At 39.7% G+C, this 18,275-nt stretch overlaps 1 protein-coding gene across 2 annotated transcripts in view; it reads right to left on the bottom strand.

Moving 5' to 3' along the window:
• ADCY2 (adenylate cyclase 2) overlaps nucleotides 1-18,275 on the bottom strand; it is a 235,559-nt gene that overhangs the window by 166,684 nt on the left and 50,600 nt on the right. The gene's annotated exons all lie outside the window — the stretch shown is intronic.

Here is an 18,275-nt window from a genome sequence, read left to right as displayed (position 1 = left end):
TTTCAATGCAGAGAGATTTCGTTCATCCTGATGAACTAAAAATTCACAATTTAATATAACATGACATTATGCAACGAAGCCCAGGTTCAGCCAAGCATTTTGGTTTAATAAGATTATACTTCATGCATATCTACATAACATATGTCAAATTCCATTAAAATACTATATTTTAAGCTAATACATTTATCTGGACATGAAAAACAAATTCAGACAATCACAGCCCATAAGCAGAATTTACTGTTAACTTCTTTTAAAGGGTACTAGCATCCATACCAACTTTATGGAACAAACTCTCCAAATGCACAACCCAGCCTGTAACAGCAAAAGGGATTCCTTTGCTATACATACAAAAGATTATATATTTGATGGTATGCATATGTTCCAAACTCCACCACATATTTGAGAAAATGTAACTAGATTTGGGACACAGATTTTGCACACATAAGTAAGTAGGCAATTCTGAAAATGTGCCAGCTTGTGTATAATTATATCCTTATGTAAGCCTTACCATCAGTTTTAGTTGACTTACAAGCCTATTTACCACCTAACAGTTATATACACACAGTATTTAACTCAGAAATCTCCCAAGAAGGTATGAGAAATAATAATTTGCTGCTCACTTCTCTTATTGTCAGTTTGTTTTCTTCACATCTGCATGTGATGCTTCCATAGTCAAAACTGAACCCAAATGTATGTGTACCTACAAGACAGTGGATGCATTCTTCTCCATCATGGAGACAGAATCAGATGGAGAAGGAAGTCCACTTCTGTTCTCCACTCATCTTTCTCCAATTCCTCCGTTAAGATTAATCTAACTCCTTCCCAATCACTTATACCCTTTTTGATGCTGCCCAACCATCCCATATGCTCAAGAGTCAAAAAGTTCAATGGCATGAAATGAAACAGAACTGCAAAGGACATGAGGGATACTAAGAAAATAAAGTAACAAAAAGGCAATGGGACAACTTTGCTTCTCTGCTCTTCCTATCTATCAGCTGACAGCACAAGGAAACAGAAGTGTTTGTTATCTGTTTAGTTTCAGTCCTCCCTAAAAGTTTTAACTGTGATCAGATGTTAGTAAATCCAACCGCAAAGAAAAGGGTGTACAAGCTTGGTCTAGATAAGAGAAGGGTTGTGTAAGTATGATGTTTTCAAATTGTCCTGACCAGGTAAAAATCAGCTGTGATAGTGAGAGAACTAACTGATAGACTCAAAACTTGGGAAAGATGTAGAAAGTTCTGGCAGGCTAGAAAAGGGAAACAAAGCATGTGTCTTAGAAAGGCTGGGGAAAAGGCTAAGAAATTAAGAACTGGTCAGCTTAACTTTAATTTCTGGAGTAATAACAGACCAAATAATAAAGCAGTTCATAATCAAGAGTTCTGAAAGTTAAGAAAAGCATAAGTAACAGCCAATGTGATTTTGCTGAGAACAAATAATCTTAAATCAATCTCACCTTCTTCTGTCACAATAACAGGCATCAGGGTAGGGGTAAAACCTGAATGAGTTAGGCAGCAACAAGGGATGTGAAAGGTCCTCTAATATAGACATAAGAAGAATGGATGTCAGAGGCAAAATACATTACCCACATGGGAGACCAACTGCCTAAGACATGTTTCCAGCTAAAAAATAGTTTGAAGAAGACTCCTGGACCCCAGCCCTGGAAGAAGGATCTCAAATCCAATCCCTGTGACTTTTCATTAAAACAAAGTTTTGCTGTTTCTAAGTCAGCTTTCTAATTGACTAGGGAGAAGATGTCATTTACAAATTTGTGAGAATTTTATGATTAGAAAATAAAAAAATATCCTTCTCTGTCATGTCTCCAAAAAACAGAACTTGCATATTTTCTGTGCCTTGAATATGGTTTGACTTTATAGCCAGACTAAATGATCCACCGCACTTGTGAGGTACATGCTAGGTACTTACTAAAACTCATTAGTGGATGTAAGATATAATATGATGCTGTTGCTTTTTAACTTTGGCATAAACCCAACTACTAAGCACATAAAAAAGATATATTGCAATGCTTCTAGTGGTATCAGCTGTATCAGCTCCAAATTTGTTATGCTGCTGTAAACAAGTATCCTTTCTTTAAGTTACCCCACTACTTTCTTTGGTCAAAATAAATGAATAATTTCAACCTTCCACAACTATAAACAGAGAGAGTTTTTGAATTTTCAACCCCTCTTGACACTACATATTCAGACCTCAAATTCTCCATTACTCAGGCTGAGTTGAACTGGAACTGTGTTAAAGAACACTTGATAACAAATTGACCTGTCAATTTTTATATTTGCATCTTGAAATTTGGGTCTGAGAATGCTGTTGCAAAGCAGGAGAGGTATTAGTCATGCTAAGACAGAAACTCTCATCCAAAATGCATTTAGGAATGGCTCCTGTCAATAGTTCTTGATTCTTGGCTACACTTCTTTCCTCTTATTTCCATTTATGGTCTAATGACCCAATGAGTTGAGAGCTCCATTTATCACAGAGGTTCCTTTTTTGTTTCACCATGGCTCAAGAATATTCTCCTCAAGTACCCTGAAATAACCCTTCTTGATAGCAAACATGCACAGCACGTAAGGATTGGGACCTTTTAACATATTTCAAAATGTCACTGTATTTAAATTTGATACTGTAGAAGTTGATACTCAAAGGCTTCTGGGTAGGGTGGTTCTTCAGTTAGAAAGAGGAGACAGGCTTTCTGGACTGAGTCAGTCTGCAAAATGAACAGCGGCCCTTGACCATTTTTGTAAGAATTAGAAGAATATTCACAGAATCACAGAATCAACTAGGTTGGAAAAGACCTTGAAGATCATCTAGTCCAAACATTAACCTAACACTGACCATTCTCAACTACACTAGCCCTCAGCGCTATGTCAGTGTGACTCTTAAACACCTCCAGGGATGGGGACTCCACCACCTCCCTGGGCAGCCCATTCCAACGCCTAACAACCCGTTCCGTAAAAAAATGCTTCCTAATATCCAGTCTAAACCTTCCCTGGCGCAACCTCTTGTCCTATCGTTTATTACTTGGTTAAAGAGACTCATCCACATCTCTCTGCAAACTCCTTTCAGGTAGCTGTAGAGGGCGATGAGGTCTCCCCTCAGCCTCCTCTTCTCCAGACTAGAAAACCCCAGTTCCCTCAGCTGCTCCTCATACCACATGTGCTCCAGACCCTTCACCAGCTTCGTTGCCTTTCTCTGGACACACTCGAGTAATTCAATGTCCTTTTTGTAGTGAGGGGCCCAAAACTGAACACAGTAATCGAGGTGCAGCCTCACCGAGTACAGGGGTAAGATCACTTCCCTGTCCCTGCTGGCCATACTATTTCTGATACAAGCCAGGATACCATTGGCCTTCTTGGCCAGCTGGGCACACTGCTGGCTCATGTTCAGCTGGCTGTCAATCAACACCCCCAGGTCCCTCTCTGACTGGCAGCTCTCCAGCCACTCCTCCCCAAGCCTGTAGCGCTGCTGGGGGTTGTTGTGGCCCAAGTGCAGAACCTGGTGTTTGGCCTTATTGAAACTCATCCAGTTGGCCTCAGACCATCGCTCCAGCCTGTCCAGATCTCTCTGCAGAGTCTTCCTACCCTCGAGCAGATCAACACTCCCACCCAGCTTGGTGTCATCTGCAAACTTACTGAGGGTGCACTCGATCCCCTCGTCTAGATCATCAATAAAGATGTTAAACAGGAGTGGCCCCAAAACCGAGCCCTGGGGGACACCACTCATGACCAGCCGCCAAGCGGATTTAACTCCATTCACCACAACTCGTTGGGCCCGGCCATCCAGCCAGTTTTTACCCAGCAAAGCATGTGCCCATCGAAGCCACAAGCAGCCAGTTTTGCCAGGAGAATGCTGTGGGAAACGGTGTCAAAGGCCTTACTAAAGTCAAGGTAGACAACACCCACAGCCTTTCCCTCATCCAATAAGCAGGTCACCCTGTTGTAGAAGGAGGTCAGGTTTGTCAAGCAGGACCTGCCTTTCATAAACCCATGCTGACTGGGCCTGATCATCTGGTTGTCCCGCACGTGTTGTGTGATGGTACTCAGGATGAGCTGCTCCATCAGCTTCGCGGGCACCGAAGTCAAACTGACAGGCCTGTAATTTCCCGGATCATCCTTCCGACCCTTCTTATAGATGGGCGTCACATTGGCCAATTTCCAATCTGTCGGGATCTCCCCGGTCAGCCAGGACTGCTGGTAAATGATGGAAAGTGGCTTGGCGAGCACCCCAGCCAGCTCCTTCAGCACCCTCGGGTGTATCCCGTCAGGTCCCATAGACTTGTGTATGTCTGTGTGATGCAGTAGGTCACTGACTATCTCCTCCTGAAATGCGGTGGGGTTGTTCTCCCAGTCTCTGTCCTCTGGCTGAGGAGGCTGGATTCCCTCAATACAACTAGTCTTGTTATTAAAGACTGAGGGAAAGAAGGCATTAAGCCCCTCAGCCTTTTCCTCACCACTTGTTACCCTGTTTCCTCCTGCATCTAGCAGGGGATGGAGGCTCTCCCTGGTCTTTCTTTTGCTGCTCACATACTTATAGAAACATTTCTTGTTGTCCTTGATTGCTGAAGCCAGATTAATTTCCAGATGGGAACTATTGCTGATACAAACATTAAAAAGCAGTGATGCCAAGCTCTGAAGGACCCCACTATCCCATTGCAAGAATTGCTAATACATGCCACTCCACCTCTGCACTTGGTGTGCGTACTCATCAGTAAACACAGTATTAATTTACAGTGCACTATTTTTGACACTATTAAAAGCAGCCTATTCCACCAAAATGTGCCATAACCACAAAGCCTGTCGCTCTTTCGAAACCGTGTTGGAAGCAATCTTTGATGTGAGTCATCACTATGACTGCCTAGTTGAAACATGCTTTTTGTCCTGACCCGAACTTAGACTGCTTTAGAAATTTGATTTTCAGAGACTTTCTTGATAAGCTTATATTATCCATACCTTGGAGATGGGAGTATATGGGCTTTGATGGTATGCGTCATAGCACACAGCATTCGCTTTTGGTTAACACTGGTGTAACATCCTACAGAGAAGTATGTGGCTTTCCTACTTTGATTGAGGGGTATCCAGGACTCTTACTCATCACTCTTGACTGCCAGAGCTTAGCAAACTGAATGTTTACTGCTCTCCATATCTCTTCTCCCACACTTCAGTAGTGCCACTTTTTCATCTACTATGTAAGCAGCTCTTTTCCACAGCGATTTAGATGATGAGCTGCCATAGTGTGGCTGTCTAGATGGGTATGTAACAGACTACTTTTCTGAAGATTTTGTGCAGCTGCTTTCAGAAGGTACAGATTGCTGTTGTGATGCCATTAGAGAGACTTGGACACCAATACGGTATAATGACCAATATGCTATAATCAAAGCACGGTATGGGATATCACTGATGATCATGAACACTCACAAACACTCATTCTTGTCACAGAACAACATAAAACTATAGGTAAACGTACATAAAACTATAGGTAAGCGTATTTATGCATCTTTCAAAATGGAAAGATTGTGGCTGTACAGGATGGAGAATTAGTTCCTTCTTTAAATCAAGCCCATTCTGAATAATTTTAATGATGGACTTTTTGTCCCAGAATCTCCAGATGTATGTCGGCCACTTCACTCTCTGACTTGTACTGGTGACCTAGGAGAAATGGCATAAAGTTGCTAATACTTGGTGATTCACAGACACTGCTGTTGGAAAGATCACTGGTTTGGACTGGGATGGCACAAAATGCAGCAGACCCAACCCATGGACCCAACCAGTTTTTGGAGCCCATGGACCCAACGTGTTCTCAGAAACCTCATCTCCCTGGTGTCACCAGTTTCTACTCTGAGTGTCATCACCCTAACTCTGAAGGGTACTGGAGTAGAAAGTTTATCATATTTTACACATTAAAATTGTATTTTCTAGCATATAGGATACCACAGAGGATGTTGCTTTTGACACTGAGAAGAACTGTACAAAAAGATACTAATCATTCATTTTATAGAAATTATGTTCCAACAATGACTCACAATTTCCCTGCTAGACACCCTATTTAAGACTGTGTTAAATGGTTAATAATAACTGGCTTGGCATATGTAGAATTCACTCAACTTAATGTTATTCTGACCAGAATTTCTCCTTGAGGAGTACGACATCTTGGCAGTGAAGCAGGCATGCAAATCTAAATGTACTGTTTCAGTATGAGTTAGGGGAAAGCACTGTTTTGGATACAGACAGCAGTAATGAGGCTAAAGCTAATAAAATATCTGTAGTTCTTTGGAAAAACTTCTTACACACAAGTGTAATGACAGCAAAACGCTTGGGTTTCACTGTGTAACCAGAAAAGACCCCATTCCCATAATTAAATTGCTAAACCCACAAATATTCACACTAAGTGGGCCAGGATCACTTTCAGAGGTTTTTCAAGATCAGATTCCTCCTTACTGTGTAAAGGGAGTAAAAATTTATCAGGTAATTAAAGAATTTTCCCCTGGAAGGACACTCAGAGTACAGCTACTGATTTCAAATGTCTGTTACATAATTGCAGCAGAGAAGACACCCTAATTTTTCTAAATTAATAACTAGGCTTTATAATATAATTGGCAGGAGCTACTAATCTTAAAAAATAGTTACAAATTCTATATTCATGAGTTAATAAAATGTATGAAGGTGTCAGAAGGGTATTTATATAAGCTGTAAGCTGTATGTTAAAACTTTGTGTAGGCAGAGTAAAGGTTACAAACATGTAAAGGTCTTTCCCCTTCTACTTCTGAATTCCAGACCTTGAATCTTAAACTCACACTTCTAAAAGCCGGGCAGTGTTCAAAGAACAAAGCAAGCTACCCACAATAACAAAAAATTAATTGAGTACTAAAATCAACTTCTGTTCTGAGTCATCTATAAAAAGGCTTAAATTCTCAAAGCGTTGGATAAGACAAAGGTAACAGTATTCACCAAACCCTGAACCACTAGAACAAAAGGGCACTCAATGAAACTAGTAGAAGATTGATTTAAAACAGATGAAAAGAAAGTACATCTTTACCTAGCGGATAGTAACCTTCTTGAACTTGCTGCCAGGTCATAATGTACCAGCAGATTCAAAAAGCAATTAAACAAATTCATGGACACGTCATCCATGAATAAAAAGACAGGGCAGGGATGTACCCTCTGATATTGCTAGCACAACTGTGGAGACTGGCAAGGTATGAAGGGAACAGACCGCAAAAAGCAATCAAACTTGTGTGCTGCCTTTTAATTGCAGCTTCTCTTGCCATTCTTGGAGACAGAATACTATCTTGGAGATAGACCACTGGACCATGATCTGACCCCACAGGAAGTTTCTTGTGTTCTTGTGCTAAGAGTCAAATGTACTTTGAAGGAAAGGGAAGGGGCAAGGGCAAGGGCAAGGGCAAGGGACCTCAAGGATAAAATCAACAAGGAAGACTTTGCTTGTGATTTACTCCACAAAATTATGTCCACAATAAATTATTACTTCACGCATTTTTACCAAACATAAACTTTTATTTTCCAATAATTATCATAGAGATAGTAAACAACCCTGTAAATCATGACTTGTTCTTGATCATGGAGCTCTCAAACTAACAATCCCTTTCTTTTGTATAGAGGTCTGGATTTAAATGTCATCAGGAAACAAGCAGTCATTACAGCCTCTGCTAAAAAATTTAACCACAACCACTAGCAAAATAGGATAGAATAAAAGCAAGTTGACTGCAGGAAAATATACATTTTGAAATAACTGTTCAATAAGGGACCTTCAGATGTGCTGCTAAAGTCACACATTAATATGACAATAAGATGAAAGGCTCCAGAAAAGGAAGGAAAAACTGATATTTGAAATAATCAAGATATTCTCTGATTTTGTGTTCTCTACTGGGTGCTTGCTTTCTATGTCACAGAATCTTTTCTTTCAATGAATGGCATCAATAAAAGGGGATATGGGATCTGGAAGAAGTGACTCAAGGACCATCATCAGTGACTCAATGATCCATAACAATTTTTGGTCCTTCCTAATATAGAAAGAAGGGACTGAGCTACCACCATCTCTAGCAGCTTTGAGATTATTGCTGAATACACTCAGAAAAGCAATAATTTGGTTCACTCTGTAACACCTGTTGGTACTACCGTTCTCTTCCTCACTTAATTCTCCTCTTTCCTTCTGTACCTCATCGCCCTTGTTTCAACTACAGCATAGTCTAATTAGTCAAGAAGACAGGTTTGCTCTGTTACAACACTGATAGGTCCCTGCAAGCAGAAAGGCAACTTCATAAAGTACTATATAGCCCAACAACGGCATGTATTTGCAGTGACTTGAGTCTCTAACTGGATCAGATGACAGTAAGCTATGCTTTTGGATTTTCAGTGATGAGACAAGTGAAAAGCACCAGAGATAGACACTGTTCATCCTTGTTATTCTTCCCTCTTGTGTTTTGCGCATAAATGTTGAGATCAGAAATCTACAACAGCAATATATAGGAATAATTCCTGATCATCACAGCTTGCATTTTCTCTAAAAGGGGCAGTTGATACCCTCTTTAATGCTACCTTAATAATTTTTCTTATTTTTTTAAATTTTTTTTTTACCTAAGACCAGTGAGAAAGGGATTAGACAATGTTGTTAAAACCAAAGCCTTGTCTTCCCGTAAAATTAAAACAAGACATATTTAACTCTGGCTAAGACCATGTTGCATCCTCTTCAGAACAATACCACACAATTCTAAAGTAAACTGCAATTAAATTAATGCATTTTAAAAGTGGAAAATCAAGAGATTGAAATGATTATACAATATATGTAAACAGACTGATGTCCAAAACAATAAAAAACAATTTCACTTGGACTATTAAGGAGATAATTTTGCAACACACAAGCATGTGTGCCTCAAATTTAAAAGGAGTCTAGTAAGAACATACATTGAAAACATCTTCAAAGTTGCCCTAAAAATGAAGAAACATACACAGTTGGTAAAGAAGCATAAATTGCATAAAAATCTAACCTAGCTGGAAAGGATGTGAAAGTCCATGTTAAAATATGCATGCTTGCACATACACAGAACACATAAGCAATGACAGCAATTAGTTTCGATTAGAATTATAATAAGCTAGTAAGGGAAGAAGATGAATATACTACATTTCAAGAGATCCAAGGAGGTTTTTCTGCATGTTAGGCATGAAAGAAGTCTAACAGAAAATTTGATCAACTATTATAAGAGAATGTAAAACTGTTAATTATAATAAAGGAAAAGCAACACTATCAAATGTCCTTCCTTATAAGGACAGGCTGAGAGTTGGGGTTGTTCAGCCTGGAGAAGAGAAGGCTCTGGGGAGACCTTATAGCGGCCTTCCAGTACTTAAAGGGGGCCTACAGGAAAGATGGGGAGGGACTCTTTATCAGGGAGTGTAGTGATAGGACAAGGAGTAATGGTTTTAAACTGAAAGAGGGCAAATTTTGATTAGATATAAAGAAGAAATTCTTTCCTGTGAGGGTAGTGAGACACTGGAAGAGGTTGCCCAGAGAAGTTGTGCCTGCCCCCTCCCTGGAAGTGTTCAAGACCAGGTTAGACGGGGCTTTGAGCAACCTGATCTAGTGGAAGGTGTCCCTGCCCATGGCAGGGGGGTTGGAACTAGATGATCTTTCATGTCTCGCCCAGCTCTAACCACTCTATGAAATAAAAATGTCTGTTTTCTATTAAGGGACAAGCTAAATGATGTATTTACATCATGGTAAAGAATAACTGAGGCACAGTTTTCTGTTCCAAAATATTAGCTCATGAGTATATAAAGCCACAGACACTAATGTTGAGATTTTTTTTAAACAGCAGATCCAATAAACTATGCTCAAGCATCTTATAAGAGTTCTGGATTATGTATGTTGATTTTCAGTACCTCCCAAACACCGGGACAGTTCCAGAGAACTGGAGGCAAATTGGACTGGTAAAAGGTAAAAATAGCAAGTGAAAGACAGCAAATAAGCGGTCAACCTTTACACTGAAGGGACTGTGTTGGAGGACTCAGAGAATTTATTCAATGTCTTCCTAAATGTTTTGTAGAGGGGAGGGGAGTAGTGATGTGGCAATGTTTCATGGGCTTTTAATATTATCGAGGGTATTCTAAAGCAACAACACATGGGAGAAGTTGCAGAAGTGTCTCACACTACTGTGACTGGGCCATAAAAAAGCAGATGAAATCCAACATGATAAATGCAAAACAGCAGGCATGGGGACAACTTTAACTGAACACTTACAAAAGCAGGCTTCACCTTAGCTACCAGAACCTCAGAAAAGGATAACAGGAGTCACTGTGAGCAGCTCTTTGAAAAAATGAATGATAGCAGTGGTTGAAAAGGCAAATAAAAGGGCAGCAATTATTATGAAAAGAATAGAGAATCAAGCATCATGATGACACTGTGTGAATGCATGCTGTGCATATTTCTTGAATATCTCATGAAATTCTTTTCTCCCCATCTTAAAAAAAATTCCAAAGAACAAGCCCCCATGTTGATAACATCTCCCCTAAGCCTTTTCTTCTCCAGGCTGAACAGCCCCAGCTCTCTCAGACTTTCTTCAAATGAAAAATGTTCCAGTCCATCAGTCATCTTTGTGGCTTCTCACTGGACTCGCTCCAGTAAATCTGGTTTTTTTTCTTGTACTGGAGAGCCCAGGACTGGACCCAGCACTCCAGATTTGGCATCACCAGTGCTGAGCAGTGGAGAAGGATCACCTCCCTCAACCTGCTGGCATGGCTCTTCCTAGTGTAGCCCAGGGCATGATCACATGACCCAGTCCAGCAAAGTACCACCCAAAATCCTGAGGAAGTCTAAGCTCCCACAGACCTATGCCTCTGACATACTGACTCACGGGACATTTGCAACCATCAGAGTAGCCTTAACAAAACATCGAGAAGCCCTGGAAATCTGTGTTCATGATTATCAGAGAACCCACCAAGAGCAGTGCTTGAAAGTGAAGAAGGGAAAAAGGAAGGTCATGGTGAGAAGCAAAAATGTAGTGCAGCTCAGCAGAGCAACTGCACCTCTGTGCTGAGGTGCACAAGATGTTTCAGAGAGCAAGAAGTATCCAGGGTATGGTATCCAGTAACCAGTCAACTTCCCAGGGAAGGAGGGCATGCCTCTTCCCAACCTTTCTACTATCAAGCAGGAGTATGCACGTGATAATGCTGAGAAGAGTAATCACTCCCCTTAGAAAGTAGGAGGCCTCCTTTCCTTGAGACATGGAAGGGTCAGCAAAACACAACACCGCTGGTGAGCTGATATTTGCTGTGGCAGGGGGAAAATAACCATAAGGGTGATAAAGGGTCATGGTTGGGGTATATCTGGTAGAAAAAATCAAATCAGAGAAGAGCTTGAACAAAGCAAACTTGGATTTCCTTTGCACAGATCAGTAGTGCACAGATCAATAGTGTCATTTAACAGCTCAAGACAGAATCTGCTGCAAAGGAAAGACGTGGTAAATTGAAATGACTGAGCAGTATGACTCCACTTACAGAAACCTGATAACCTGAATGGATGGCTTTTTGCAAATTATGTTTTTTCCTAAACATGTATCTACAGAATCACAGAATCATCAAGGTTGGAAAAGTCCTTGAAAATCATCCAGTCCAACCATTAACCTAACATTGACCCTTCTCAACTACACCATAGCCCTCAGCGCTATGTCAACCCGAATCTTAAACACCTCCAGGGATGGGAACTCCACCACCTCCCTGGGCAGCCCATTCCAATGCCTAACAACCCGTTCTGTAAAGAAATACTTCCTAATATCTAGTCTAAACCTTCCCTGGCGCAACTTGAGGCCATTACCTCTTGTCCTATCACTTGTTACTTGGTTAAAGAGACTCATCCCCAGCTCTCTGAAACCTCCTTTCAGGTAGTTGTAGAGGGCGATGAGGTCTCCCCTCAGCCTCCTCTTCTCCAGACTAAAGAACTCCAGTTCCCTCAGCCACTCCTCATTTCTGGGCAAACCAGAGAAGAAACACAAGAAATTGCCAAGGAAATGAGCCTCTCAATGACTGCCATGAAATACTGTGACTCTGTACAGAGTGGTAATAGCATAATGTTAATAGAAAGAAAGTAAACAGATTTCTTTAGGAGCTGCCAAAATAGGTCATAACACCTCCTTGGACAATTTTATTAATCATAGAAACAACATGCCTAGAAGTGTATGATGTCAGAAGAGTGGACAAATCCATGTTAAAATAATCTAAACTTTGAGGGAAAAAAACACAGAACAATGCATAGCATTTAATTGTCATAAGGCTAAGAGAGGTTTTGTAGCACTTACTCAAAAAGCTGTTATCCCCCTGTGACATCTGCACTTCCCAAAGGTTTTCAAATCATCTGCTAATACTTTCCCAAAGACTTTAATACAGGGTGAGATTACCACTTCGGTTGTTGAGCAGTGCCTTAGGGGCCTCAGCCTTTCATATTGCTCAGAGCTTTCTATTTGCAGGCCTGGCTGCTAAGACCATGGGCCTGCACATGTCAACCCAAACAGTGTTGTTGCGGTGATTTCTCATGGGAAAGGACAGCCACTGGCATGGGTATCACCTATTTTTATCTCTTTTCCCTCTCTTCAGTTGTGGTTTTTGGTTTACATTAGGGGACCCAATAACAAGCATGCAGAGAGCTTATCAGCCAAGCAGCGGGCAGCACCTGCCCCTGACATAAGCATGCTCCAGTCAGCATTAACAGCATCACATGCAGGAACAATCATTTGGGAGTCTAAGCAGGTCCTGAAGAAAACCATATAGTCACTATGGAAAAAGTATTACAGGGGGAATCACCCTCTGCACTAGAGAGGACACACAGGGAAGGATGCTCGTCTGGGGTCTCCCTGATGCTTCTCCTCCCAGCTGGCCACTGCGGAGAGTTTGTCCTCTCCATTTTCTCTCTCCTATTTTCTTTCTGTTTCTTCACCACTAGACCATCAGCTACAAACCCTGACAATAAATCTTTGTGCATGTGAGCTTGTCCCAACATACTTTACAAAACGTCTTTCCCCTCAACTTTTGAAAACCACAAAGTGCTTTTCAGCTTCAAAAAGTAGTCAAGTTTTGGTAGCCAGTAAGACTACAACCTTTACATTAACCCTGGGGAGCAACAGTGCCAGCAACCTGGATGCTGCTTCCTTACAAAGGAAGTAGTGTTGTTGTGAAAGAGTCAGTCCAGGTTTCCTTTCTCCTTTCACTCCAGACAAATCTTCTGTCAGGGCAAAAGGCACAGGTGTGAGATGCAAAGGTTGAAGATTAATGTAGGAATGGACACGTGTACCAAACCTAGCAATCATCATCATCATCTCTTTTACAGTTTTGACATGTAAAAATTGCATGTACTTTACTCATAACACTCCCCCAAGCAAAACAGAAAGAGAGAGAGGGTATTCATACATTTATTTCCCACTGCCCCACTTTTCAAACAGCCTGTTTAGGAACACTAATCCCTACTAGATTGATGGGTACAAATCAAAGCTGTTCATTCTCTTCTGGGGATTAATTTCAATTGCAATTCAAGAAAAAGATGTGGGTAAAATAATTTCATGGTAATTCATAGAAATTTGACCTGTTTTGATAACATAGATAGGCCTTCACTTGAGAAGGTCTGTCATAGGTTTGGTCTTTTTTACATAAAGACCGAAAGAAGAAAGAAGATTAAACTGGAGAGAAGTTACACAGAAATTGTATTAAGGCTTGGATTTAACCTGACAGCCAAGCAGATTCACCATTAGCACTGTCATCCCCAACTTCTCTCATTGCCTGCCTGTGTACTGCTCAAGATCAAATGCGTTTCTCAGCCCGGGTTTTTCATAATGAGCTTCTTTTCCTCCTAAATACAAACCTTGTTGTCATAATGCAGGGTTTGTTCTCCAGAGATTTTTGTGTATTTCTTTTGGACTTGCGAGTATAGCAATGTGGAAATCAGTCAAAAATGAGAATACAAATAATGTCTTTGTTACTAAGAAATTCTCAGATGAATTTCACACACACACACAATTTGTTATGGAAATGAAAAATGTAATCCTGGTCATTTCAGTATATAAGTAAATAATTATAAACCAGTATTACTTTAATGTAATAATCTGTACTTAAAACAACATTGTGTAAAATTTAAAGTAATTCTGCAATAGAAAGCAGCAGTGGAGCATATCCTAAGGCTGGATGATTTTAATAATCTTAATAATCCTGATTTTAAACACAGAATCCTTCACATTCTAAATATTGTAATTATTCTTATAAAGTGTTTATTGACTTAATGAATAATGTAGGCCCAGATACTCATGGACTAGTGATCTGATTTCATGTGCAACTCTTAATTGTACCTATCTTCTAATTACAAAGAGATTCATTATGTAGCTGTAGGATTAGTAAAATGTGGTAGACTAAATTAATCCCAGCAGGATGAATATAGAGAAAATGTTATTCTAATCTGTTTTAACAAGCATGGGTTTCATATATTAGTTCATTGCAAATATTAAAATTAGTCAACTATTAATTTACATGTTATTTTGCAGAAGTTTCAGCCATTGCTTGCTGAAAAGACTGTGTTACTTTGTTTCACACCTTCCTTTTCACACCACAAAGCTTTTTCTCCTGAAAAGTTTTCAGTGGAACAATTTGTATGGAAGTTTGGGTCCCCAGAGGAAGTAACAGCATACTCAACATCCCAGAAAACATGTAACAACTTCCCAGGAATCAGAAGAGCACCTTTTTACAGTGAAATGTGTCTAGGCAATGTATACCACACACATCACAGGAAAATTTATCTGAATTAAACAATTAAATATTTGGCATATTTCTCCACTTAATAGAATCATAGACTAATTTAGGTTGGGACTTCTGGAGGTCATCCAGTCTAACCTCCTAGCTGGTTTCAAAGAGAGATAAAGTTCCAATTACTTCATATAATGCCCCACAAATCTTGAATTAATTTATTGTTGTCTACCAAAACTCTATGTGCTTTTATACAGTGAAGAGTTAATGAAAGGAAAAGCTTTAAACAGAGAAATATAACATAAAAACCTGAAGTGTTCTTAAATTTTTTTCTTATAGTAACAAATAACATTTGTATTATCACTAATGATGTTCAGTTTTGCAAGTGAACAGAACAAGGCACTTCCCTGCAACATGAGAGAAATAATTTTCTTTTTTGACATACCCAATCCCAAATCACTATCAAAGCCAGATCCCAAAATCCAGTCAAGTTCCTGATCTTAGTAGATACGACTGGAAGAAAATAACTGCCAAAATTAGAAGAGTCACAAAGTGTTAAAAAATAAATGGTCACATTCCACCTAAATTCTGTCATAGTCTCATACAACGGAAATGCCCAACTTTGTCCATGAAAAAATAGCTGGAAAACAAAGGCAAGAATTTCCAGAAACTGTTGGAATGCAATGACAAAAAAGACACTCCAACAGAAGCGTGAAATATACATGTGCTCTTCACAGTTATTACAACATTACAGTAGTGATCTTCTCTCTTTTTTTGCTACCTGATTGTTCACATGCACAGAAATAGATGGAAACACACACAGACATCCACACTGACAGATATGGCTCAATGCTACCTCCTAATAAATGTTTGTGGATAATACTATAGAAATCAATGGAAACCATGCATGGCTTGCAGAAGAAAACAGTCATAAGATTATATTCTCCATATATTTCTGCTCTATGTCAAATCCAAAGTCACCGCTGAGCTGATTTAGCGCTAACAAAATAAATGAAAATACGCTGTGCACTTCAGAAGTGCACTACACCACTCCATGACAGTTGAATCTATTCTTGCAGTCAATTCAAAGGCCCGGGCATTTAAATAAGCCAGAGAAATAAACTAAAGTTTAAACTAAACACAGTTCCTGCATCCTGCATTTGTTTCCCAGGCAGCCTGTCTAGAGGACTAGCACACTACCATCACCAACAAATCTATGCCAACATATATACTTACACAAACTAAGCTGCCTCATTCCTTCTCCCTGAATGGATTCAGCCGCCTGATCACTGGTACAGAGGGATCTTACAACATCCAGCACGAAGAAAGCTTCATTCAAGTCAGAGGTAAACGTTTCCTCTGCCTTCCTTTGTGTTTTCTCAGACTGAAAAAAAACAAAGGAACTACTTGGGAGCAATGGGATATATTTTTGCTTCTACCCATTAGCATGCCAACTGTCTCCCACTATCGCAGTGGCAGTTTAAAAGTCAGCCATAGCAAAGTGACTGATTATCACTGTGTCTAACCTAAACCAGTAAGCTTAATGTCCTTAATGTCCACTTAAATGACTGGACAAAGCAAGACTGACAAGCGACAGCTGTAAACATACAACGTAAGATTCAAAGACATTGAAAACACTATACATGGAGCATGAACGCTGCCCTGACCGGTGAAGGAGAGTGTTCCACCTCACATTAGGCTAGCAATTTGTAGGTTAAAAATTTAATGCATCACTGGGTCTTTCAACAGTCCAGTGAGAGGGGACTTAATAACTATCTCTGCTGTCAGGTAGGAACGGCTTTATCCAGACAAGAAAGGAGAAAAGGATGATGATGTGAATCTGAACAGAACCACAGGCCAAACCAGGTGTAAAGGAAACATACATATGCAGATTAAATTTCTGTTACATGAATAAAAATGTAGAGTTTGCGTAAGAACAGATTTCCTGTGCATAAGAACATGATGACCAGCCACATGATTAGATGGATGCCGCAAACAGCCAGACAGAATGAGAGAAGCTTTGGAGTTGATCTAAGGATAACTAAACCTAAGTGTCATCTTCGTCTGCTTGTGTCCCATCTCAAAAACATTTGCAACTGTGTAGCTTTTATTCTCCTATTTTGTAAACAAATTGCTTACTTTACAATTATTTCAACTTGGATTGTGTTATGGGTGATTGGTAGGTAACTGGAAAATACTATCCCTGCCAAAGCAGTAATCCTTAAAAATGAGATACTGAATTGCACTCTCACAGTGTTCAGTACAACTCCAGAGAATGTAAAAGTAAGTGTCAATCTAGATAAAATGGGTGGAAACTGGGTCAGCAGGAGATTATATGGAAGAGATGTCTTCTGATAATAAGCACAGACCAATGACTTTAGAAACACATGAGTAATGGCTTTACCACCAAGTCTTCCAGAAAGCTTGGAGCACCTATGAAGATAATTAAGTTTATTTCATCTATTCCCTTGCATCAGGAATTGTAATTCACATCTGTTTTTTTTCCATTCATGCTAAGGATGTCAGTGAAAGCAATATAGCTGCACCAAAGTGCCAAGCAGGTGACACCGAACAACTAATTCTAATATGCTGGATGTTCATGTCCATTGATAGTTACATATCTCCAAATTTTACAGATGCTATACTTTAAGGTGCAACATAACTATGTCAGGAACATGATTTAGCAATTGTTAAGCTCCAAGGAGTCACAGACAGGTTAGATAAATATCATTATCCTCAGTTTTTGAAATATGCCACTGTATGCCAGTATACTCTAACAGCATTGGAAAGAGATATGTCAGTACTTATCAGGAAGGGGAAACGGAGAGAAAATCATGCATCACAAGACTTCAGCATTCCCATACTCATACTTCTAAACACAAAAGTACTTCTGAACTCCCATTACAACACCTAATTCTACACATCTTACAGACACTGTAATTATTTCACCAATATGACAGGAGAAATCTGAAACAGAACTCCACAGCTCTGAGATACAATTTTCTACACTTTGAGGTACTAAAGGACAAGTCTCAGAATTATCCTGCATCTAGTCCACCTCTGCAAGCAGCTTTTTCCCAAATGAATAGTTTAGTGAAAGCTTTAGCTACAAATGGAAAGAAGTATGAATTAAAGATGACAAGATTAAAACTTAAAAACAGACCACTACAAAAAGTGGGGCTTTCAGTGGCACCTTTTACAATCATTGTTTCTCTAAAAAACACAAGAGACAGCTAACTACATTTGCAAGGCAGGCAATATTTGTCATCACTGTGCTGAAGTTGAATAAAAAGATAATTTACATATCCCCTCATTTATTCTAGGTGAAATTATCATTATTCCAATTACATTTTTCTTTTTACAACAGACATTATAATTTTTATTCCCAAGACATTTTTAGTGTATATAAAAGCCACGCAAATGCTTCTTTTCCAGATCAATTATCATTTACATCTTCATATGAGAAAATACATTCTCTACTATACACCAACACACAAATTCTTAGAGTAGGAAAACCCTCAAGGCCCCTGGCACCAAAGT

Source organism: Strix aluco, chromosome 1, assembly GCF_031877795.1.
Source record: "Strix aluco isolate bStrAlu1 chromosome 1, bStrAlu1.hap1, whole genome shotgun sequence".
NCBI classification, from domain to species: Eukaryota; Metazoa; Chordata; class Aves; order Strigiformes; family Strigidae; genus Strix; species Strix aluco.
This window is presented reverse-complemented; position numbering and strand designations above follow the sequence as displayed.